This window comes from Pinus tabuliformis, chromosome 8, assembly GCF_031772625.1.
Source record: "Pinus tabuliformis cultivar Carrire ecotype Pingquan chromosome 8, CPIR1, whole genome shotgun sequence".
Lineage (NCBI taxonomy): Eukaryota > Viridiplantae > Streptophyta > Pinopsida > Pinales > Pinaceae > Pinus > Pinus tabuliformis.
The window spans coordinates 1,659,613,210-1,659,634,253 of NC_142294.1; the positions used below are offsets into that span (position 1 = coordinate 1,659,613,210).

The following is a 21,044-nucleotide window of genomic DNA, read 5'->3' on the forward strand; positions in this document are numbered from 1 at the left end:
ATATATCACAGCCCAGATGGATGAAACTAGATCTGGGGTCTTCAAACTCATTCAATCTTCACTAGATGTACAAGTCAATCCATGTGAATAGATGTTCTGAAGTCGAACATGGAAAGACATCACCTAATTACCAGCCAATGATGTAAGATGTTAATAGACACGAGAGAAATCACCGATAATGATAATGACCCTCAAGGTACTACAGTACAATTCACATGGTGTGAATATATGATTCCATGTCAAACACCACGCAAAATCTTTCAGTCGAAGTCTTTTGATGTCAACCTGTCGCCGGAAGTGAGAAACTTGCCATTGATGTTTGTAAGCTGCAAATCACTGAATGGGGTGTTTCTAAGTCAACTTCTTGGATAATGAGCTAATGTCGAAAAGAAGTGACTCATCGTAGGAGGGCCTTAATGTATCCCACATCTACGACACGAAACGAAGCAAATGATTTCTGGAGGTGAAAATGAACTGACGACACAAGGTTCAGGAATGGCGGTCATGAAAAAATGAAGGTTGGAGGTATTGCAGTGGATGAGACATTAACTGGATGGTGGTTTCTCAACTGAATGAATTCTCTTGAACATGTCGATGACACTGAGATGAATTGGTAGCGTTAACCCCAAAATATGGATGGTATGAGAGATCAATTGTGAGATGACCGGTGAACGGAATAACCCAACCCAACTCAATAATGGAGATGAAGTGAAAGTGTCATGTTCAAGAGCAACCTGCTACCATAAGTTCTTCAAGTTTTTTCCCTTTTTCCCCAGTCATTGATGACCAGTACCTCTTTATTTTTGTCAATCTTGAGGAGGATAACATATGCTTGTTCTATAATTCGCCCTTCAGGAAAACCTGTCCCTATGTTTTAACGAGTCTAGCAATAGTGAAACTCGGTATTGTCTAGAATGGACGAGCTTGTCGCTATTGGTTTAACGAGTTTAACGACAAGGATAACTCGGTCCTTTTTATGTTTAGAGAGTTTGGAAAGGGACGAAAAGAAAACTCCATATGTTCTTTTTCGTAAGATAATTCCTTAGGTCCGAAAAAGGATAAAATAATACAAAAGGGATGACTTTTCTAATCACTTTAACAAGCTGAAAAAGACAAGCTCTCGACTTTTGGTAAGATAATCCCTCGGGTCCGAAAAAGTATAAAATCATACAGGTGGGATGACATTTCCAATCACTTTAACAAGATGAAAAGGCCAAGCGCTTGATAATATTTTCATATTTAATGAGTCTAAAAAAGGGTTTAAAGAGGACTCAATTTTGAGGAACGAGTGGTGTCTAGGGTAGCAACTGGTTCCGGTGATTTTTGGAACTTCTCAAAACATGTTGATTTCTGTGAAGAGGCTGGCTAATAATACCACTCATCGCAACTGTTCCTCAAAATGGTAAAACAACCAAGTGAAAGCATATGGTTGGCTAAAGAGATGGTGGAGATGAGATGAAAACAACCAAGGCTCAAAGGGTTGACAGAATGGAAATTGCAAGGGTTTATTACTTGTAAATGGGTTCATTTTTTGACAAGATTGAACCATGGGGGAGCTATGCTTGGATTTGGTTTCATGTTTACACAAGCTTGAAATGAAGAACTATGCTTGAGAAAGGGTTGCATGCCCCCAGCATGATGAAAGGGAGAGTCTCCTGTAACCAGATGGAAGATACTGCGGTGAAGCAGGACGACTTCGTCCAGAATAGACAAAGGTGAATGGTGTGATAGAACAAGGAAGTCATTGTGGTGAAGTTGGACAGCTTTGTCCAGAATAGACAAAGGTAAATGGTGTGATAGACCAATCACATAACCTACAAGGAAACTTATCCTTACTACTAGGTGCATGCCCCCCAAGCTTCATTACATTCACCGGACTACTCGTGGCTATCAGGTGGATGGAATGAAGGTTGAAGTGATATTGTTGAGTTAAAAGGGCCATTTAGGGATGATGATTGACTTGGAGCTATGCTTGGATTGGGAAATGAAAGCTGGTCAACGGTGACAATCTTGCCTTCATGTGGGAAACGTACCACTCGGAAGAGTGTTGAAACAATAGCTACCATGTTATAAACAGAGTCATGCCCAAGGAGTAAATTGTAATCTAAAGGTCTTGGGACTACCATCACGTTTAGATGAACGGTTTTTCCTCCCAAAGTGATAGGTAACTTAGGAAGGATCCCTAACGGTCAACTGGTTCCTTTGTTAAAGCCTAACAAATTCTGTGTAACAGGCATAAGCAGTGGTGAACCAAGTGCTTTCCAAGCAGTTGAGGAAAGGATACTCACTGATGCACCTTCATCTATAATAGCTCTAGACATGATCATTTTACAAACTTGTACTATGATCCAGAAAGTTACGTAAGAAGGAAGGAAGGATCTTACTAGTCAATTCCAATCAAAGGAAGTCACTAGACTACTTGGAGGGGGTACCGAAGAAATGGGAGAATTCATACCTTGAGTTACGAGAACTGGGGGGTTTTCCTCCTGTCGTGAAGGAATGGGCGGATTTCCCCCAAGTTCATTAGAATCTAAAGTAACAAAAAGAATTTGAACAATATCATTTTCACTCTCTTCGAGAAAGGTACGATTAGCTGAAGGTGAAATTGGGTCAACTATTACCTCGACCTGTTGACTTCGGTCAGGTATAGACTCATAAGATTCACTTTCAGAGATAGTGGTTTTGACTGATGGTTGATTTTAGTCATTCAGTTTTTCAACTAGCAAAGGACTTAGGGAGAGTTTCTTGTAGCCAGATGGAAGTCGCTGCGGTGAAGCAGGACAGTTATCGAACACTCTTTTGGCTTCATCCAAAAAGGGACAAAGGTGAAGGGAATGGTTACCTTCACATAACCTACATGGAAACTTAACCTTTGTCCTTTGTCCATGAACTTTATTATCACTAGTTGAAGGTGTATTACCAAAATGATCTCTAGAATTTGATGACATGGGATGGTGTGAACGGGGAGACCATTCTCTCAAGATCTGAGGAAAGCAAGGACAATCTCGATGAAAATGGTCTCCTGCACAAATTATGCATGGAAATTTGGGTTTTGGAGGTTTAATGGGTGGATTTCCATCAGATGATGCATTCAAAGCAATGGTTGCTTTGTTGCCCCCTTGCTGAATTGTGTTCTTCTTCTTCTCCTTCCCTTTCTTCTTCTTCTCAGCCACCTGGTTATTAGTATCACTACTTTCACCAAGTGAAGAGGAAGAAGGGGAGGGAGAAACAAATAAGGAAGAAGGCGAAGGATCAACTTCAGGATCAACTGGAGGTTGATTCGATTGCGGAGAAATTATGGAATTTTGAACCACAAAGGTTGAAAACAGCCATACTGGTAGGCCAATGGTAATTCCCGGAAGGGACAATGTAGCCATATAAGGAGCACCAATATTTCCCCAAGAAGGAAAAGGACTAGGATTCCCCTCAAAAGGGATTCCTTGATTGGTGGACTCTGGATTTGTCTCCATATGTCTCAACCTAAGATCAACTAAGGAAGAAGGATGCTATTCACAGTTAATTAATTTTAATGACACTTTGACACAATTTTGCTTTTTCATTTTTAAGAGTCGAGAAAAATCTAAAGATGACTCTAGTCTCCTTCGATTTTTAATGAACTTGAAAGGACAAGTGCTCAGATGGACCTTTTCTTTTAAAGAGTCGAAAAGGAAAGGAAGTGACTACTATAGAGGGTTACCAAACCAATCGCAAAACTGCAATATACACCTTGGTGATAAATTAAAGAGAAATTACCAAGGACTTATGTACGACAGTCAATCTTCCCTAATGCTGTGTTCAGTGCATTGTGATCAATAAGGCGACAGACTTAGCTTCCTATGGATAAAGGATATAAGCCTATTGTGGTCTCCCAATATATACTCGATGGTATGGGGAGCACAAGTCCATGCTAGCACTTGTCGTATCAAGGAGGAGGAAGCACCCAACCTTCAATGAAAATGATAGCCACTAGTTTTAATGATGCCAGAACACGTCTCTAGCCTAGAACTCTAGATATGTTGTGTTAAGTTCCAAAGCGTTGTTAGGTTCATTGAAATTTATTTTAGAGTTGATCTCATTTAGAGTTTTCCTTTCATTGGTTCATCGCATGATGATGATTTTGAAATTCCTAAAATGCAATCTACAATGGTAAAAAAAATCTGTCTATTTTGAGCAATGAAAATCCTAGCTACTAGGGAAAGAAGATTACAATTCTTTCAAACAAGGAGCAAAGAGCACACACTAGTTCATTTTATTAAATCATTTTTTTGCACACAAACTAAAAATGCTAAATGAAAATGCATGTATTTGTTTTCATTCTCCTTAATGTGAAAAATGCCAGAAAGGAAAACTAAATGCAGCAAAGATATGAAATATTTCTTTTAATGTGACATTTTCGACAATTTCTTCTTCAAAAGAGAAAGGAAGACTCAATGACACTTTTCAATTTTGAATAAAAATGCTTTGGTCACTTTGAATAAAAACAAATCAAACCAAATACATGAAGAAAAGTTCAATCAACTATCGAGGGAAGGAAGAATTCATGACACTTCTCTTTTTGACACAAACTGACAATTACGACACTTTTTGTACCAAAGCGACAAATCGATTTAAACAACTTTTCGACAAAGGATTGTAAATGATGAACAAATACACAAAAAACATTCACTAATCCTAATCTAATGGAGGCTGATCTATGTGATGCAAGTAGGCTTCATTAAGGAGGAACTGTTCACAAGCAGTGAAACAACTAAACAAAACTGAAAACAAGGTCAAAAACCCCCAATTTCTAGAATGCAAAAATGATTCAGTCAGTCATCGCACCTGGTCTTCACAGAAATAGGGATGCATCGCGCTTACTAAACTCAGGAGGTGCGATGCATACTGGGTTACAGTGGAAGACAATGCGATGGTCCAGGGAGCGCAACTGAAGTGGGTTTTGGCTCAGATGTGCTGCTGTTTTCAATGAGTTAAGCTGATCTTTGATGGAAAATAAAGAGCAAAGTATAAAGGAATGTCTTGAGAGGTTACTGAGCTACAAAAAGGTCATCTAGATGTGCTTGTAAGTCAAATGTTTAATTCGTAAACTAAACCAGAGATTGACTGAAGCAACATTCATCTACTATGCAATTGCAGAGCAAGAGCAGTTTGAAGGCTACCTGGCTGACTTCAGGCTCTGTGTATAGTTTATAAAAAAAACAATAACAACAAAAAAACATTTGTTCTTCCCCAATGGAGTCGCCAATTTGTTTATGGGAAAACTAGTGTCTTGTCGAATGACTAGCCCTCTAGGTTTGGCAGCTACCCTAGAAACAATAGTTTAAAGCAATTCAACGATTTATTCTATGTGCAACAGATAAGAGAAAGATAAAGGAACCAACTTGGAACTTCTGCTTAATCCCTTGCTTGATCTCTCCTCCCCTTGACAGAGCTTGCAACTCCTCCCTATACTTAACCCACTTGGAGAGTACCTGCAAAAGTACAACAACAAAGAACCATCAAAGCATCGTGATCTATTACAACATAAACATTACAAAATCAGATATATAATGAACAAACGATAGCATTCACAAATGATAACATCATAATTGTACAATCATATGGAAGAAAACTTGAAGAACTTTATTAATAGAAGGGAGAATTACAACCCAGTTGTCTAATCCAGCATCTCCTCCCAGCTTCAATCCCTCTTCACCTCATGAAATAGCAAGATCACTCCAACAATACAATTCTCTTTCCTCAATTACAAACTATCAACACTTCCTTGCAATTCACAATATTCCAGCCTCTAGATCTCTTAGATGAGGGATCCATTTATAGATGTGTGCAAAGGTGTGAGTCATCCATGGGGTTTGATTAGTGCCATTCCACTTGTTGCAATTGGTTCCACTTGGAGATTTCTTGGATCTCTTACTCATCCCTGGGCGAATTCAGAGAGGCAAGTGGCATAGGAGAAGTTTCTAGAAGATTCCATGAGAAACCACCTAGCAAACTGCCTCGAACATTTGTCCATCCTCGCCCATCACACCCTATAGAAGGACCAAACAGTATGCATTGCACCCTGGCAGTGTACCACTCAGTATGCATCGCACTTTGCCAGTGGAGCGGTCAGTATGGTTCAGTTTAGGTACTTTATGGATGGCTTCTCAGATGGAACGTTTGGGGAATGATGTAATCAGATGACTATTTTCTTTTAGGGTATGAAACAACTCTTTTAGGGGTTGATGAGCCCTAGTTTATCGACATATAATTTTGGGGTTGATGTGCCCAAATATGTCTGTAACAGGTCTGTGTGAATGAATACTTGATAGCCTATTATGTAATGCTTGAATTTATTTACTGCATGTATTACAACTAACATCTCTTTTTCTGTAACTATATAGTTCAATTCTATTGGTGTTAAGTTTTTACTTATGAAATATATAGAATAACTGAACTGGTTTTCTTTTTGTCCAAGTAATGCACCTATGTCTGTATCAGATGCGTCAATGGAGATATGAAATGGAAAATACCAATTTGGTCATCGAAAAATGGGGGCAACTGATAATTTTTCTTTCAATAATTGAAATGCATTTTGACAACGGTTTGTCCATTGAAATTCAACATCTTTTGCAAGTAACTTGAATAGAGGCAAAGATATTTTACTGAAATTTTCTAAAAATCTCCTATAGTAGCCTGCATAACCCAAGAAACTTCTTTCTTTTGAGTTGTAGGTGGCATTAAATTCACAATTACTTGTATTTTTGCTGGGTCCACCTTAATTCCTGATGAGGAAATATGGTGCCCCAACACTATCCTTTCTGTTAACATCATGTATCATTTTTCGGTACTAAGGGATATATTTTTCTCTATGTATCTTTTCAAAACTTTCTCAATATTTTTCAAAAAATCATAAAATGTGTTTCCATATACAGTGAAATCGTTCATAAAAACTTCTACACATTCATGGATCAGATCAACAAATATTGCAAGGACTGCACTTTGCAGAGTAGCAGGTGCATTACACAACCCAAAAGGGAAAACATTGTATGCATATGTTCCCCATGGGCAAGTAAATGTTGTTTTGTCCTGGTCTTCCAATGCTATCCTAATCTGATTATACCTGATAAATCCATCTAGAAAATAAAAGAACTTCTTCCCAGCTAATGAATCTAGTACCTGATCAATAAATGGTAGCGAGAAATGATATTTTAATGTGGCTTTTTTCAATTCCTTGTAATATACACATATCCTCCACTTCTCGTTTTTATTTGGCACTATCAGTAAGGGAGAAACCCATTGACTGTTTGAAATAGGATAGATGAATCCAACTTGTAACAGTTTCTATAATTCTTCTTTCATTATTTCCTTCATCATGGGGTTCATCCTCCTTTGAGGTTGCCTTACTAGTTTGATATGATCATCAGTATAGATGTGGTGGATACATGTGTTGGGATGAATCCCCTGCATGTCTATGTAATCCTAGGCAAAAGCTTTTGAATATTTCTTTAACAATGCTATTACCTCTTGTTCTTGTGATGATTGTAAGTTATTACCAATATTCAAATTCTTTCTAGGATAAATTTCAATGACTTTACTTTTTGAATTGTTAATTAAGTTAATAGGAAAAATATTTTTGAATGAATCTTGCAATGATTGTATTGTGTAGGTTTCCTAAAAACAATGATTCAAAAGATTACTTGCAGCTTCATACTGAGTTACTCTAAGTTGCTCTGAAATATCTGGTTCTGAGATGAAAAGGTCAAATAAATCTTCATTCCCTTCTTCTTCTCTAAGATCAAAGACTTGGTTAATACTAAGAACTGATTTAGTTTTTTGTTGTTCTTGTCCTTCAAGACATGATAATAAAGAAGGTTCTTATGCTAGAGAATAAAGTGTGATGTGATTTCTTTCATCTTCATGTGCAATAATCATACTCCCTGATTTGCACCCAATAAAGGCATCTGCAGTGGCTAACCATGATGCCTAAAAGTAGAGGATGTCCTCCTACGTTTGTTTTTGGCTGCAAAATGAGGAAGTCCATAGGATAATCCCATGAATCCAGAGAGACAATGATATCTTCTAATATTCCTTCTGGTACAACCTTAGATCTATCTTCTAACTCTAAAATGGTAGTATTAGATCTAATATTTTTTAAGTTTAATTTTTTCATAGTTTCTGTAGTCATAACGTTTATAGTTGCTCCCAAATCTATTAAAGTGTTTGGAACTGAAAAATTATTAATTGAAATAGTAACCATAGGGATACCAGGGTCAATATAATTTTTGACTATTGTCTTTGTAAACATAAAGCTAGCTAGTTTTCCAATGGCTTGGATTGTAGTAGGATCCTTTTTTTTCCACTAGTTTTCTTGATGCATAACTCCTTTATTGTTTTAGCATACATTAAAATTTCTTTTATTACTTGTAACAAAAGAATTTTGACATAAGTATTTTTCAATCCATCCAAAATATCAAATTCAAGAAGAGATATTTGAATTTTCTGTTCAACTAATCTCTCCGGATAGGGTGGTGTTTTAGTTATTACATTTTTTCCTTTCTAATTTTGATTCTCTGAATGTGATGGTTTAAGTTGTTCTCCTTGTTTAGTTGGTTCTTCTATGATTGGAGGAGAAATTTTATGCAATACTTTCCCAGGCCTTAAATGGACATCATTTATGGGAAGAATGGAGTATGTTGGAAAATACGTTGATTCTTCCACATTGTATGCAGGTTTATCCATTTTGTTGCTCGGGTTTGCTACTGGCTAAGCTTGTAATTGAGTTGTTCTAGGCTAGTTCAAAGGCAGTTGAAGCTGTTGTGGTTGAGTTAGTAATGGTGCAAGATTTTTTGTGGAAATGGCATGGCTTGTGGATATTGTTGGAACTGTTGGTATGGAAATGGCTGTTGAGATTGTTGCTGGTATTGTTGTTCGTATTGTTGAGGATATATTTGTTGAGGTGGCTGGTTTCCACAACTATATCCTCTCCAACCTTGCGCCGGTTGGTTTTGATATTGTTGTGGAGGCCAAGCTTGCCTCGACATTGGGGTATTCCATGAACTTTGAGGAGGATACGAATAGTTTTGTTGAAGGAGTTGTTGAGAGAATTGCTAAGGAATCCTTGGCTGCGAAGGTATTCTTGGTGCCACATAGTAAAGGCCATCTGCCTCTTGTACTTCTTCCATCGGATTCATTTGCAATTATTTCAACTTTAGACAGTTTTCTGTTGAATGGGTTTTTTTGCAAACAACACATACCTGAATACTATCCAAAGGACATTCTCTTAATGGGTGTTTCTTCCTACATTTGGGACAAAAGATTGCTAAGATTTGCTCTTGTTCTTATTTCTTTTTGTTAGCTTTCAAAACATCTACTTGTGTCCCCAATGTGCCTAGAAGTTCAGTTTTGAAGTTTTCCATCAAGCTCCCTATCTCTGCTCTTATTACCCCTCCTGCTACTAATCTTGAACCTTTTGAACTAATATCTCTCCTTCTAGTTTTTGATCTTCCTCTAGAATATTTTTGACATAGTTCTGCAATTTCATTAAATGGCAAGTTTGAAATATCACCTTTGCCCATTACATTCAAAATGTCAAGATATTCATCTCTTATACCTTTAAGAAATATTTTACGGATGGTATCAAGGTTCAAAGAGTGTTGCTTAGATTTTTGAAGATTGTAAGAAAATATTTCCAAATACTCTTCTAAACCTTCATCTTCATATTGTGTCATTCTAAGAACATCCTATTTCGAGTCCCTAGGCCTACAATAAGCTTGATAATTTTTAAGAAATATTTTCTTGATGTCATCCCAAGAAGTGATTGTACGTTTTCCTAAACCCATAAACCATTTTAATGTTGTTGCTTTCAAAGTAGTAGGAAAGAGGCGAAGCTTGTGTGTGTCATCTGTGTATCCATAAGTTCTACACAAGATATCGAATTCAAACATCAATGAGTCAAGATCTTCCATTGACAGTCCATAAAAGTTAGGAAATACATAAGGCATACTGTTTTTCATTTTCACTTCTTCTTCTAATATTTCACTTGTATCTAATATTAGAAAGCCAAAAGTAGCTTCATGATCATCAGTATTTTCTTGTTCATTATCATTTATTCTTTTTTTATCATACTCTTTTTTTCTTTCTTCTCCTCTTTTTCTTTCAGCTTCTCTTCTTGCCTCTTCCTCTCTTTGTCTTCTCCATTCATTATGTTGTTTCTCATATTGAAGCATTTGTTATGGAGTGAGGATAGTGGATCCTTTCCCTTCTTCTGTCGTAGTTTCAACTATTGTAGCAATTTGAGATTCAAGTTGTTTTTTGTTTTCGAAAATAGGTTGATCTATTGGCTCAAGGATGGGCTGATTTTTTGTAGTTGATGTTTCTTTCGGGGTTTTTTTTTCTTTTTTACTTCCAAGGCTAACAAGGTTTGTCGTTCAATTAAAGTCAATATTTGTCATGTTCTTTGTTTCTCTTCTAATTCCTCTAGAGTTGGTTTAACAACAACCAGTGTAGTTAGTCCTGATGGTCGTACCTCTATGGATAGGGGGTTTTGTTTAATAGATCTACCTTTCTAATATTTACCTCTAGGCATAAAGAAACATAACTACAAAGGAAAACTAAATTTTTGTTGTTTTTGTTGTATTTTTGTTTTTGTTTTTTGTTTTTATTTTTTATTTATTTTGTTTTTATCCTCTAATTGATTATGTTGATGAATTCTTCCCTGACAACGACGCCAAAATGTTGGGCTAATTTATAGAGTAAATTAACATAAGTATTTCATTATCAATACAGGTTTGTATAACTTAGAAACATTCCAAAATGTATGGATATCAACTATAATAAGCTTTAAAAGATAAGTTATGGAAACTGAAGGAAATGAAATTATAAACTAATTAGAAGTGCATATTACAAATATAAAATTCAGCTAAGTAATTTCTAATTCAATATGTAATAAGTAGGAGAAGTGGCTCCTAACTTAGGAGAACCAGATTTTTCCTTCTTCTAGAATACTACTTTATGAACAGAAATCAAAAACCACTAATGGAAAATAGCTTAAGATGCATAAACAAATAATGGAATAGGCTCCTAACTAAGGAGGTCCTTTTTGTTCTTCATTACAAATTCATTCATCATTAATGCCATTGTTAGAAAATTACAAATTCAGAAAATCACTTGAAAGCAAGAAAGATGAGTTTTAGTTTTTATTCATTAATCTAATAGAAGGAGGGTTCAAATTGAACATTGGGTTGTACCTTCATATAAAGATGATAAATAAATTGATATTCACCAGAAAGCATAAAAATCATCATACATAAAATCAAATAAACAAATCTTAAGAAAAACTAGTTTATGAAAATCAAACTAGATTAACGATGAAGTGTACTTAGCTTGGAGTGGGGGCCCTCCACCCCTGCCTTACAAACTTGAAGAGATTATCAAATACTGCAAACTCAGCCAATCATCCACACTATTGAATAGAAAAATTAAGATAAAATAGGTTCCTCAAATTAACTCAAAGTATTCAAAAGTCTCAATATGAAATTATACAAATTCTACATACACAAGCCTTCAATGTTTTGGCTTAAATAGAAAAATATGAAACAAACTGATCTAAAATGTCTTTAACAGCTATGTCTATCCATATCCTATCTATCCAAGTCAAATTCATCCATCCCATCGCTAAAAATATGGAAAATTGTAATGTAGCAGAGGTCCCACATAACAGTTTTGGGGCTAAGAGCCTATAAGTTAGGATAAAAATATTGTAAAACTTCGAAATATGCGGAGTGCGAAATGTAAAAGGTCGAGTCAAAGGGTTGTCTGCCCAAGAAATAATATAGAATAATAGTTAGTAAGTCGGCCCACCCATGGTCCACGGACCATGGGAATGTATAAATAGAGCGAGGCTCTAAGGGTAGAAGGCAGTGTTTGAGTTGGAACGAATGGTAGTGCTATGGGTCTGTGAAGATTATATGTGCGTCTGTAAGTACGAGTCAGGTATATTGGGTGGTAGATAGAGGCTCTACAGCTATGTACGCAGAGGCTTGGTAAAGTCCGCAGCAGTGTGCGTGGACCCCTGTAGCTGAGTGCGCAGGGTAGATTTGGTTGTATTGATGAAAGAAGTTGAATAAAGATAAGTTGGTTCCGAAATACTTTGTTAAATCTGAACTATTGTGGATCTGATTAATTTATATTTCTATTGAATCTAGATGCGTATGCTTATGTTATGGGTTAATGCAAATCTGTATCTCATTTGAAGGTGCGCACTAGTTATCTTGATTAAATGTTTGCTTAAAGGCTGTCATAAGAAAATCTGATCTATAATAACTCATTAAGTAATTAGTATTGAGGAATAGCCCTCTTTTGGATCTGCATGGAAGCAGAGCAGCGCGAGGCTACAGAACGGTGCGCGAGCCCTCTAGACCACATTAAGACATCCCAATGGTGCAGAAACCTAGTTCCAGCACCCTCCCCTGCTACCTCGGGTGAGACCTAAATCCGCGCTTCGTGAGCTGGTGCCGAAAGGGCTAGTAGCTACGGGATTTGTTTAGCTAAATAACCCTTCCAAACTTGGGTCAGGCCCATATAAGCCAACAAATTGTTCCCTTGATGGGACAGAGATCTACATAAGGGGTGTTTGATGTCAAAACGTTGGAACTCTATAGAGAAAGAATTTAGGAATTGAGGGGATCAAGAGCAGTAGTAGTTCAGAGTACATTGACGCGCAACCCAGAGGTTAAAAATGACGAGCGCGATCCAGTTACCAATTTTCAAAGGAGCAGGAAGCGAAGATCCAGAATAGTTTTGGTTCGTGGTGACGTCGGTATGGGATGCACACAGAATTATGGACGATAACATCAGAAAGGCTACCTTAGTGAGCGCGCTATAGGACCGAGCGCTAACATGGTACATAAAGTATTGAAGCAATCACCCAAATGTGGGGACAATAGAGATCCGAACTAAATTGAAGAAAGAATTTAGCTGGCGGAAGTTAGAAATGCAGTTGATCATAGGGTTCAAGGAAATCGTGATGATGCTTGGTGAAACCCCGTGGGATCTGGATCAAAGGCTGAAAAGTACAATCCACGAGGCGAACATGACACCGTCAGATGCGCAACACTGTGCTTGGTTTGTGGCATAATTGATACCACATCTGAGGACGACTTTGTCACAACAAAAGATCTCAACCCAGGCTGAAGCATTGGAGATAGAAATGAGGTTGCACGAAACTCCAATATAGGACCTGGGGTTGGGAGTTCAGCAAATCCAAGCGCAGATACAAAACCTGTGTTTGGAAATAAAGAAGTTAAAACAGGAATAGGCACCTCGTCCAGAAGTTTGGGAGGAAGTATGGTGTATAAAGTGTAGAAGCAAGGGGCATGATAAAGATCACTACCCAGTCTTCACGAATTATGTGCAACGGGGGGACCAACACCATTACGACCAGAGGCACAGGCACGACTAAGCGTGACAACCCTGCTCTGGTGCATAATCTATTAGGTGGGAGGAAAGCATAACACAGATAACTGTCATCTACTACCAAAATTCAACCAGACCCCCTAGCAGCTCTTTTGAAACTTTTGCAGATCGTTGGGCCATGGGGAAAGAGATTGTCGTAGCTAGCAATTATTGATGGACCAGTCACCTGACTACAGAATGTAGACTGAAGCGTGAGGCCAGGATCTAGACACGGAAATAACGCGCGGTGGGTTCCAGGGACGTGGACGAGGCCGGGGCGGAATGGGGCCAGGAAAGGGTCGCGAGCAGCTAATCTGTTACAACTGTGGAGGACCAGGACACTACGTGGGGGATTATACCAACCCGACCAGAATATCATGCACTTACTGTGAGAAATTCGATCATGAGCTGATAGATTACCCCACACTAATAGCACAGATTCGTGAAAAAAGGGCAGCACAACCTACGACGACATAGAATGTGCAGATGATGAGGTCCAAAACTCGCAACGAAGACCCTAAAGTAAACATGGTACTCAGAAGTGGCATGGTCACAGGAGAAGATAAGGGAGCTTAACCAAGGAAGATGTAGGGGTTGGCAAGGAGACTTATCTAGAATCTAGGGAGAGCTTCACAGAGGTCTCTATCCTAGGTAGTAGGGATCAACCTAAGTCGGACAGGGATACCTCGATGCTGACTACCTTTTCAGAGACATGCATAAAATTTCTTCGCGACAATAGGGCGGTTAAAGGCTTGTAAGAATTGATAAATAGGTGCGTGGGGATGAGAGAACCTCATGTGGTTCGAAAATTAGGAAAACACGCATCACGAACGGGGCGGGAAATGCTATTAACATCACATATTGGCGACTATGAGATGGACCCGATCATTCTGGATTTGGGCTCGGATGCAAATGTACTACCTAAACAAACTTGGGAGTGCATGGGTAGGCCTACACTATAATGGTCTCCTATTCAATTGCGGATGGCGAACCAACAAAAGATCTTGCCCATGGGAAGGCTGCAAGGAATTACAGTAGATATAGAAGGTGCGAGCACCAAGACAGATTTTGAAGTAATAGAAATCGTGGATGAAAGTAGCCCTTATCCTGCATTGTTTGGAATAGAATGGGCCACCAACACGAATGGGGTTATTAATTTAAAGAAGTGGACAATGATATTTGAGAAGAAGTCGCTCCGCATAGTCATTCCACTAGATCCAGCTAAAGGACTGCGTTACATTGAACCCGTGCGCAACGAAGAAAGTGATGATGAATTAGATTGTATCTACAAAATTTCTACACAAAGGCAAGGATGGGACAAACCAACAGAGGAAAGGAGAATATTGCGGGGCTGTGCAGAGTCTTGCACCAACGATTCAGATGAAGAAGACAAGCAGTGGCGGAACAGGTTGAATGGAGTAACCATGTTACATTGCAATATTATGACTAAGTCTCTGTACTGCATTAGGGCTCAGGATCGCGAACTGTCGATGTATGATGGGCTGACAATAGTAGATGAATTCCTGACCAAGTTTGAAAGAGCAGTACTAGAACACCAATGGTTTGATGTGTTGATATGGGCGTTGTGCGCGACACCTATGCGATGGTGGGGCACGCACGAAGGGACTTTCGAAGATTGGCATGGCTGTAGGCACATGATGCAGATAAGATTTGGGAAGCCGAAACTATGAATAACAGAGAAATACAATGGATGTGATGACCCGCGCATGCACCTTACCAGATGGACCAAAGCTTATGGAGAGGAGCCTCAACCAGAGTGGGTACACTTATTTTATCATACCCTAAATGTCATTCCCAGGAACTGGTGTACTGAAACAGAGCTTTGACACGACACAGGTGAGGGGGATATCTTGCACAAAGGGTTTCTGTCGACATTACTCTTTGAAGATCAATGGATGGATACTGTGGATGATGCGTTATAGCTTGTGAAAGCTGCCATTTTAAAAACACCGCTGGAACCCGAAGAAACCATGCAGCCAGACTGGTCGTAATAGTTGAGCTAGGCCTTAGAATGTTATAATGTGCAGGTAGAAGATAATGATGACGACCCTAGAAACATCAGTATTCTGGAATCAGAGGGGATTCGTGAGGTGCGTGGACCAGCAATCGAAGATCCAGACATCACCGTGCCATTGAAAAAAAAACAAGTAAATATCGGAATGGAAAAAGAGCCGAAGTATGCAACACTTGGGGACTATTGGGACGACGCCACAGTGGAAAACTTCGTCGAGTTGCTTCGAGAATATCATGATTTATTCCCCACAAAATTCACGAAGTTAAAAGGGATCCTCGAAGACCTGGGAATGAAGAAGATAACTTTGAAGCCGGATGCGAAGCCAGTTAAGCAGCAACCTTACCGGTTGAATCCAAAATACAAAGCAAAGGTCCGCGAGGAATTGGACAAGATGCTTGCAGCAGGAATAATTAAACCAGTTGAAGAGTCCGACTGGGTAAGTTCTATGGTTGTGTAGGAGAAGAAGAAAAAGTTTGAAATTTTCATCTGCGTGGATCTCAGGAAGCTCAATGATGCATGTGTTAACAATCCATTTCCGACGCCCTTTACAAATGAGGTACTGGAAAATGTGGGTGGACAGAAAGCCTACTCCTTCACAGATGGGTTCTTGGGGTACCACCAAATCAAGATCGCGCCAGAGGACAGGAGTGAGAAAATGTTCACCACTGAATGGGGCTGTTTTCAATATACGGTGATGCCCTTTGGACTGAACAATAAGCTGGCAATATACTCACGTCTTGCGGTAGCTGCATTCAAGGAATTTATACACAAGTTCTTAGAAGTATATCTTAATGATTGGACTGTATTTGGTCTGGTTAAGAAACATATCGCGAGCTTACGTTTAATTTTGGATACTTGCTGACGGCACCAGATTGCGCTAAACTTGAAGAAGTGTACTTTCCTCATCCTCTTCGGGAACCTGCTCAGCCATGTGGTTTGTAAGCAAGGTCTGATGGTGGATCCGGTGAAGATCACTGTCATACTCAATCTACAAGCACCGTGGAGTGTCAAATAACTATGCGCGATGCTAGGACACACTGGTTATTATCAGAAATTCATAAAAATATACGCACAGATCACGGCGCCAATGAAACAGCTGCTCAAGAAGGATGCTACTTATTGCTGGAATGAGGAACGCGACAAAAGTGTAGAAATTCTTAAGGAAAAGATGGCATCTTCCCCAATCTTGGTCTTCTTGAAATGGGATGTCAAATTTCATGTGCATGTCGACGCGTCATGTATAATGTTAGGTGCAGTGCTCACTCAAGAAGGAGCAGAGGGAATTTATCACTTGATTGCGTTCGCCAATCGACGATTATCAAAAGCTGAGAAGAATTAATCCACTACTGAGTGAGAGGGATTGGTGATGGTATATGCACTTCAAAAATACTGCCACTATCAGCTCAGAGGACATTTCAAGATGTATATTGACCACTCTGTGCTAAAATACCTAGTGAATAAGCCTGTGTTGTGGGGGCGTATTTGTAGGTGGTTGCTTTTATTTCAAGAATATGACTTCGAAGTCGTCGTAAAGCTGGAACGTCTCAATGCAAGCCTAGGTCTTTTGTCCCAAATTGAGAATGATGAAGAGCCCACAAACTTAGAGGAAGGACTCCTGAATGCATAGCTGTACGCCGTGCGTGTCGCGGAGGACCATTTTGAGGACATAATCCACTTCTTAACCACGGGAACTGTGCTACAAGGATATTCCATTCAGTAGAAGAAATAATTGGTGATACGCGCAACAGACTTTACTGTTATTGCAGGGCACCTCTACAAAATGGGCAATGACAAAATCTTACATAGATATGTGCCTGAATTCGAGCATAGACAGATCTTGGCCCAAGCACATGGGGGGGGTGTCTAGAGGACATTTTGCAGGTCACGCTACAACACAAACGATTCTTCGCACAAGACTATGGTGGCCAACTCTACATTAGGACTTGAAAGCATACTGTCAGGCCTGCGATGTCTGTCAACCGACCTGGAAACCATCACGGAGGGATGAAATGCCACTCAAGCCATAGATGATGCTACAACCATTCGAGAAGTGGGCAATCGACTTCGTAGGACCTATCGCACCTCGGGGGAAGACGAGCGTGCGCTATATCATCACTGCGACCGAATACTTGACTCGGTGGGCAGAGGCACAGCCGGTTAAGGACTGCATGGCTGCTACAACTATGAAGTTTTTGTTCGAGAACGTGTTGAAAAGGATTGGCAGTCCAAAAATTCTCATGAGCGACCGGGGCACGCACTTCCTGAATGAAATGAACAGCGCACTCTCTGAGGAATGCTAGATATATCATCAACAGAGTATGCCATACCACCTGCAAGTGAATGGGACCGTTGAAGCTGTTATCACAAAATCAGGTACTAAGGGCTGCTACTTAGCAAGATTTCATGTAACTATTTCAAACCAGGCTTTAGACTAAGGCTTAGCCTCCTTAGTCAGAGAGGGCTCTCTCACAGATTATGAATATGGATTAATGACCAGGAAAGATGGCTAACTCTTTAAACAACACATGAGAAATAAGCTGGTTGGAACAACAAAATAAGATTTCTTCCATTGGGCTCATGGAGTCAAGCACCTTTGCAGTAAACTATCAACTACTCATTCATGGAAGTCAAGGCATATGATGTTTAAACACTCAAAACATTTCTCAAAGGAACCTCAACTCATAAATATACACAGGAAGTCTGAGCACTAGGTGAATTCAGAGTGATTGCATATCTATTGAGCTGTAAAATATGAAAGATAAGACAAAACCACACACATCTTGAGCATTTGAACACAATATGAATCTTGAGAAGAAAAAGTAATCTTTCTATTACTGTCACAAGTCTTTTACATCAGCCAATATAAAAACTCTGTTTTTCATAAATCTCCAACCCCTAATACATCGATGATCTGGCTATATATAGGAATATGATCCTAACTTCTTGGAGCTTCCTCCTCCATCATGAGGGGAGCTCGATTCTACCTATGATGACACCTATTAACCTTTAACTAACTAATAATTACAGCTGACTATTCATTTACAGCGCTGGACTCCTAAAACAATTAAAACTCTAATTCTACATCATGCTGGAAATATCATTTATTACAATCAAACTGGTACTCTTGCGAGGAAAATGAGAGAACAGGTTCATTCTCTGACAAATGGCTTCTTTTAGTTTGGCTGTGATGAACCTTTAATGCTCCATGTTTGTCTTTAATGACATTTCTGTTACCCTGAAACATAGGCCCCTGTTTGTCGGTCTTTGATGCGCCTTACCATATTCGAATCCAAAGAAGCGTGCCTTTTATCTTTGATTACTCAAAATGGCACAGGCTGCCACATCTTTGATGTGCTGGCCACCCTTTTCCATATACCTGTGTGATCACAGAACTTTCAAAAAGATTTGCAGTCACATGTACATAATTAACTGGCTCAACTGAAACATGCAGCTACAGGAGTTTCGTAGCGCGCTACGAAACTGCTGTATAATTTTTAAATAAAACACAGCTTCAACCTAAAATTTGACTGTCTTCAAGTAACAAGGATGAAGAGATGTATGCCAATCATTGAAAATGAAAATGAAATCCTCCCCATAAGATTCACTAATGTGTTCACTGCTCGAGAGATTAAGAATCCTTGGAGCTTCAATAGCTGCCTGACATAAGAAGCTAAAACGAAGTTATATGACTCTGGATGAATTCTGGTATCATCCAATGGATCCATGACATGATTACTATAGGCAGCCTGTCCAGTCCTTCTAAACCTTAAGAAATCTGCAGCATTTATAAATACAAACCGCTTCATTGCTCCAAGGGTGGTCAATAAGTCTCTATGAGAATAAATACGCTTCTGCCCTTAAAATAGCCTTCTGTAATGATGCAGCTTTTCTCGGACCAAGACCTGATACAAATTGTATTGGGGAAACATCTACTCATGGCAAGCAGCCAGGTTTATATCAACGCCAATTTGATGGGTTATTGTAACCATCACCTGCCAAGAGCTGTGTAAAAGGGATTCATGTTTTGCATAGAACCGATCCTTAACCTGTTCACTCTGCTAAATCATTGCAGATATAAGCTCTGTCAACCTCTCACAGTTAAACCTATGAACCCGGCCTTTTCGATCCTCACTAATAACAAAGTTGGCAACACTTTGAGTTACTTGAATTTCATCTGCAGAGTGAGGAATTGTTAGTATTTCCCATTCAAATGTATTTTTCTCTGGATGCCACTGTACAACAGTCACTGGATATCCTCACCATTAAAATCTCCAACCACTGTACATAAAAATATCCCAAACACTTGATTCTGGAAAAGACGAGGCTCTGAGGTCATTTTACTGAGTATATAAGGCTGAAACCATTTGAATATGCTACCATTCTTCGCAGCGTCACTCTCAAAGGATAGGGTTGATGGATGGTTCACAGCATCAAATCTTTCAAGAATGTTAATATCTCTGCTAACTATCATGCTAAGAATCTCAAAATCTAAGAAAACGGCATACACAGGGAAGGATCCTCCATTATCATTTTCTTCTAGAGCTCTCCAAAAAGGCTTTTCAACTGTCTAATGATAAGGACCATCTTTAGCGCTTCCGCCGGTGAAAAGAAAACCATTCACTGCTTGAAATTTCTATTCGAGAACTTCTGTGGGTTCGTTGTAGATTAAAGGAACAACCCTGGCACCCCCCGATTCTACGAATTTGACATAAGAAGCCGCGATGTATGAGGCATTAGATACCGTGCTGAGCTTTTCACGAGCTCCATTCCTTTCGGCTTTGGCATCTTCTGAATTATGGCATCATCTTATGAAGGCAGACGGATACGCAGAGACTGTTCTGCATTAAGGACATGAATAAAAAGACTAAGACACACAAGTAGTACAGTCATGGCCATAGCCATCGCTTCTCGGCTTCTGCCAACAATATCAATCTCCTCTGATTCTGAAATGAATTTAACATTTCTCATATTGCCATACACTGTGTTACGCAAACCAGGGTGATCGATCGGAAGTCGGCAAAAATAGCCACAAGAATGACATCTTGTCTCACAATAATGTACAGCATTTTCATTAGTTGTATGAACATGGGGTCCTTCATGGCTCCTCTTGAAAGCTGGTACTGGGACACAACAATCCTTTCGTATAGCTGAGTAACTATTTCAAATGTAAAGCCAGAAAGGTCATTCCACAAGTCATCAATTGCGCCCTCCGTCCCCAATATAACAGGCATTCAATCATGAAGCCACGCCAACGCCTTAGAGGAACGTGTAGTCAAAAGAGTAAATGTAAAGAATACTCCTCCTTCAGAATCTTGCCATGTGTCATAAAGAGCTGCAAAGACAAGGGGCTTTTTATCTTGAAAATGTATATAGAATAGTTGCTTCTTCGCTTCATCCTTTTTTTCACTCGTAAAAACCTTCAATTGACACAAGGCAACGACAACTTGGAATAAGTCGACGAAAAGAAGCCTTCTCATAAACCGATTCTGATCGAGCATTGGTTTCAAAAAGGACCACGATTTTGAGACTTGGGTATGAAACAGAGTTTTGATGGACCTCCGTTGGTGATCATGAGAAC

The 21,044-nt window shown here is 39.2% G+C and overlaps 1 pseudogene; it reads right to left on the minus strand.

Annotated features, from left to right (window-relative positions):
• Positions 1-19,524: 19,524 nt before the first annotated feature.
• Positions 19,525-20,368, minus strand: LOC149242560 (putative gamma-glutamyl hydrolase 3 pseudogene; annotated as a pseudogene).
• Positions 20,369-21,044: the final 676 nt, after the last annotated feature.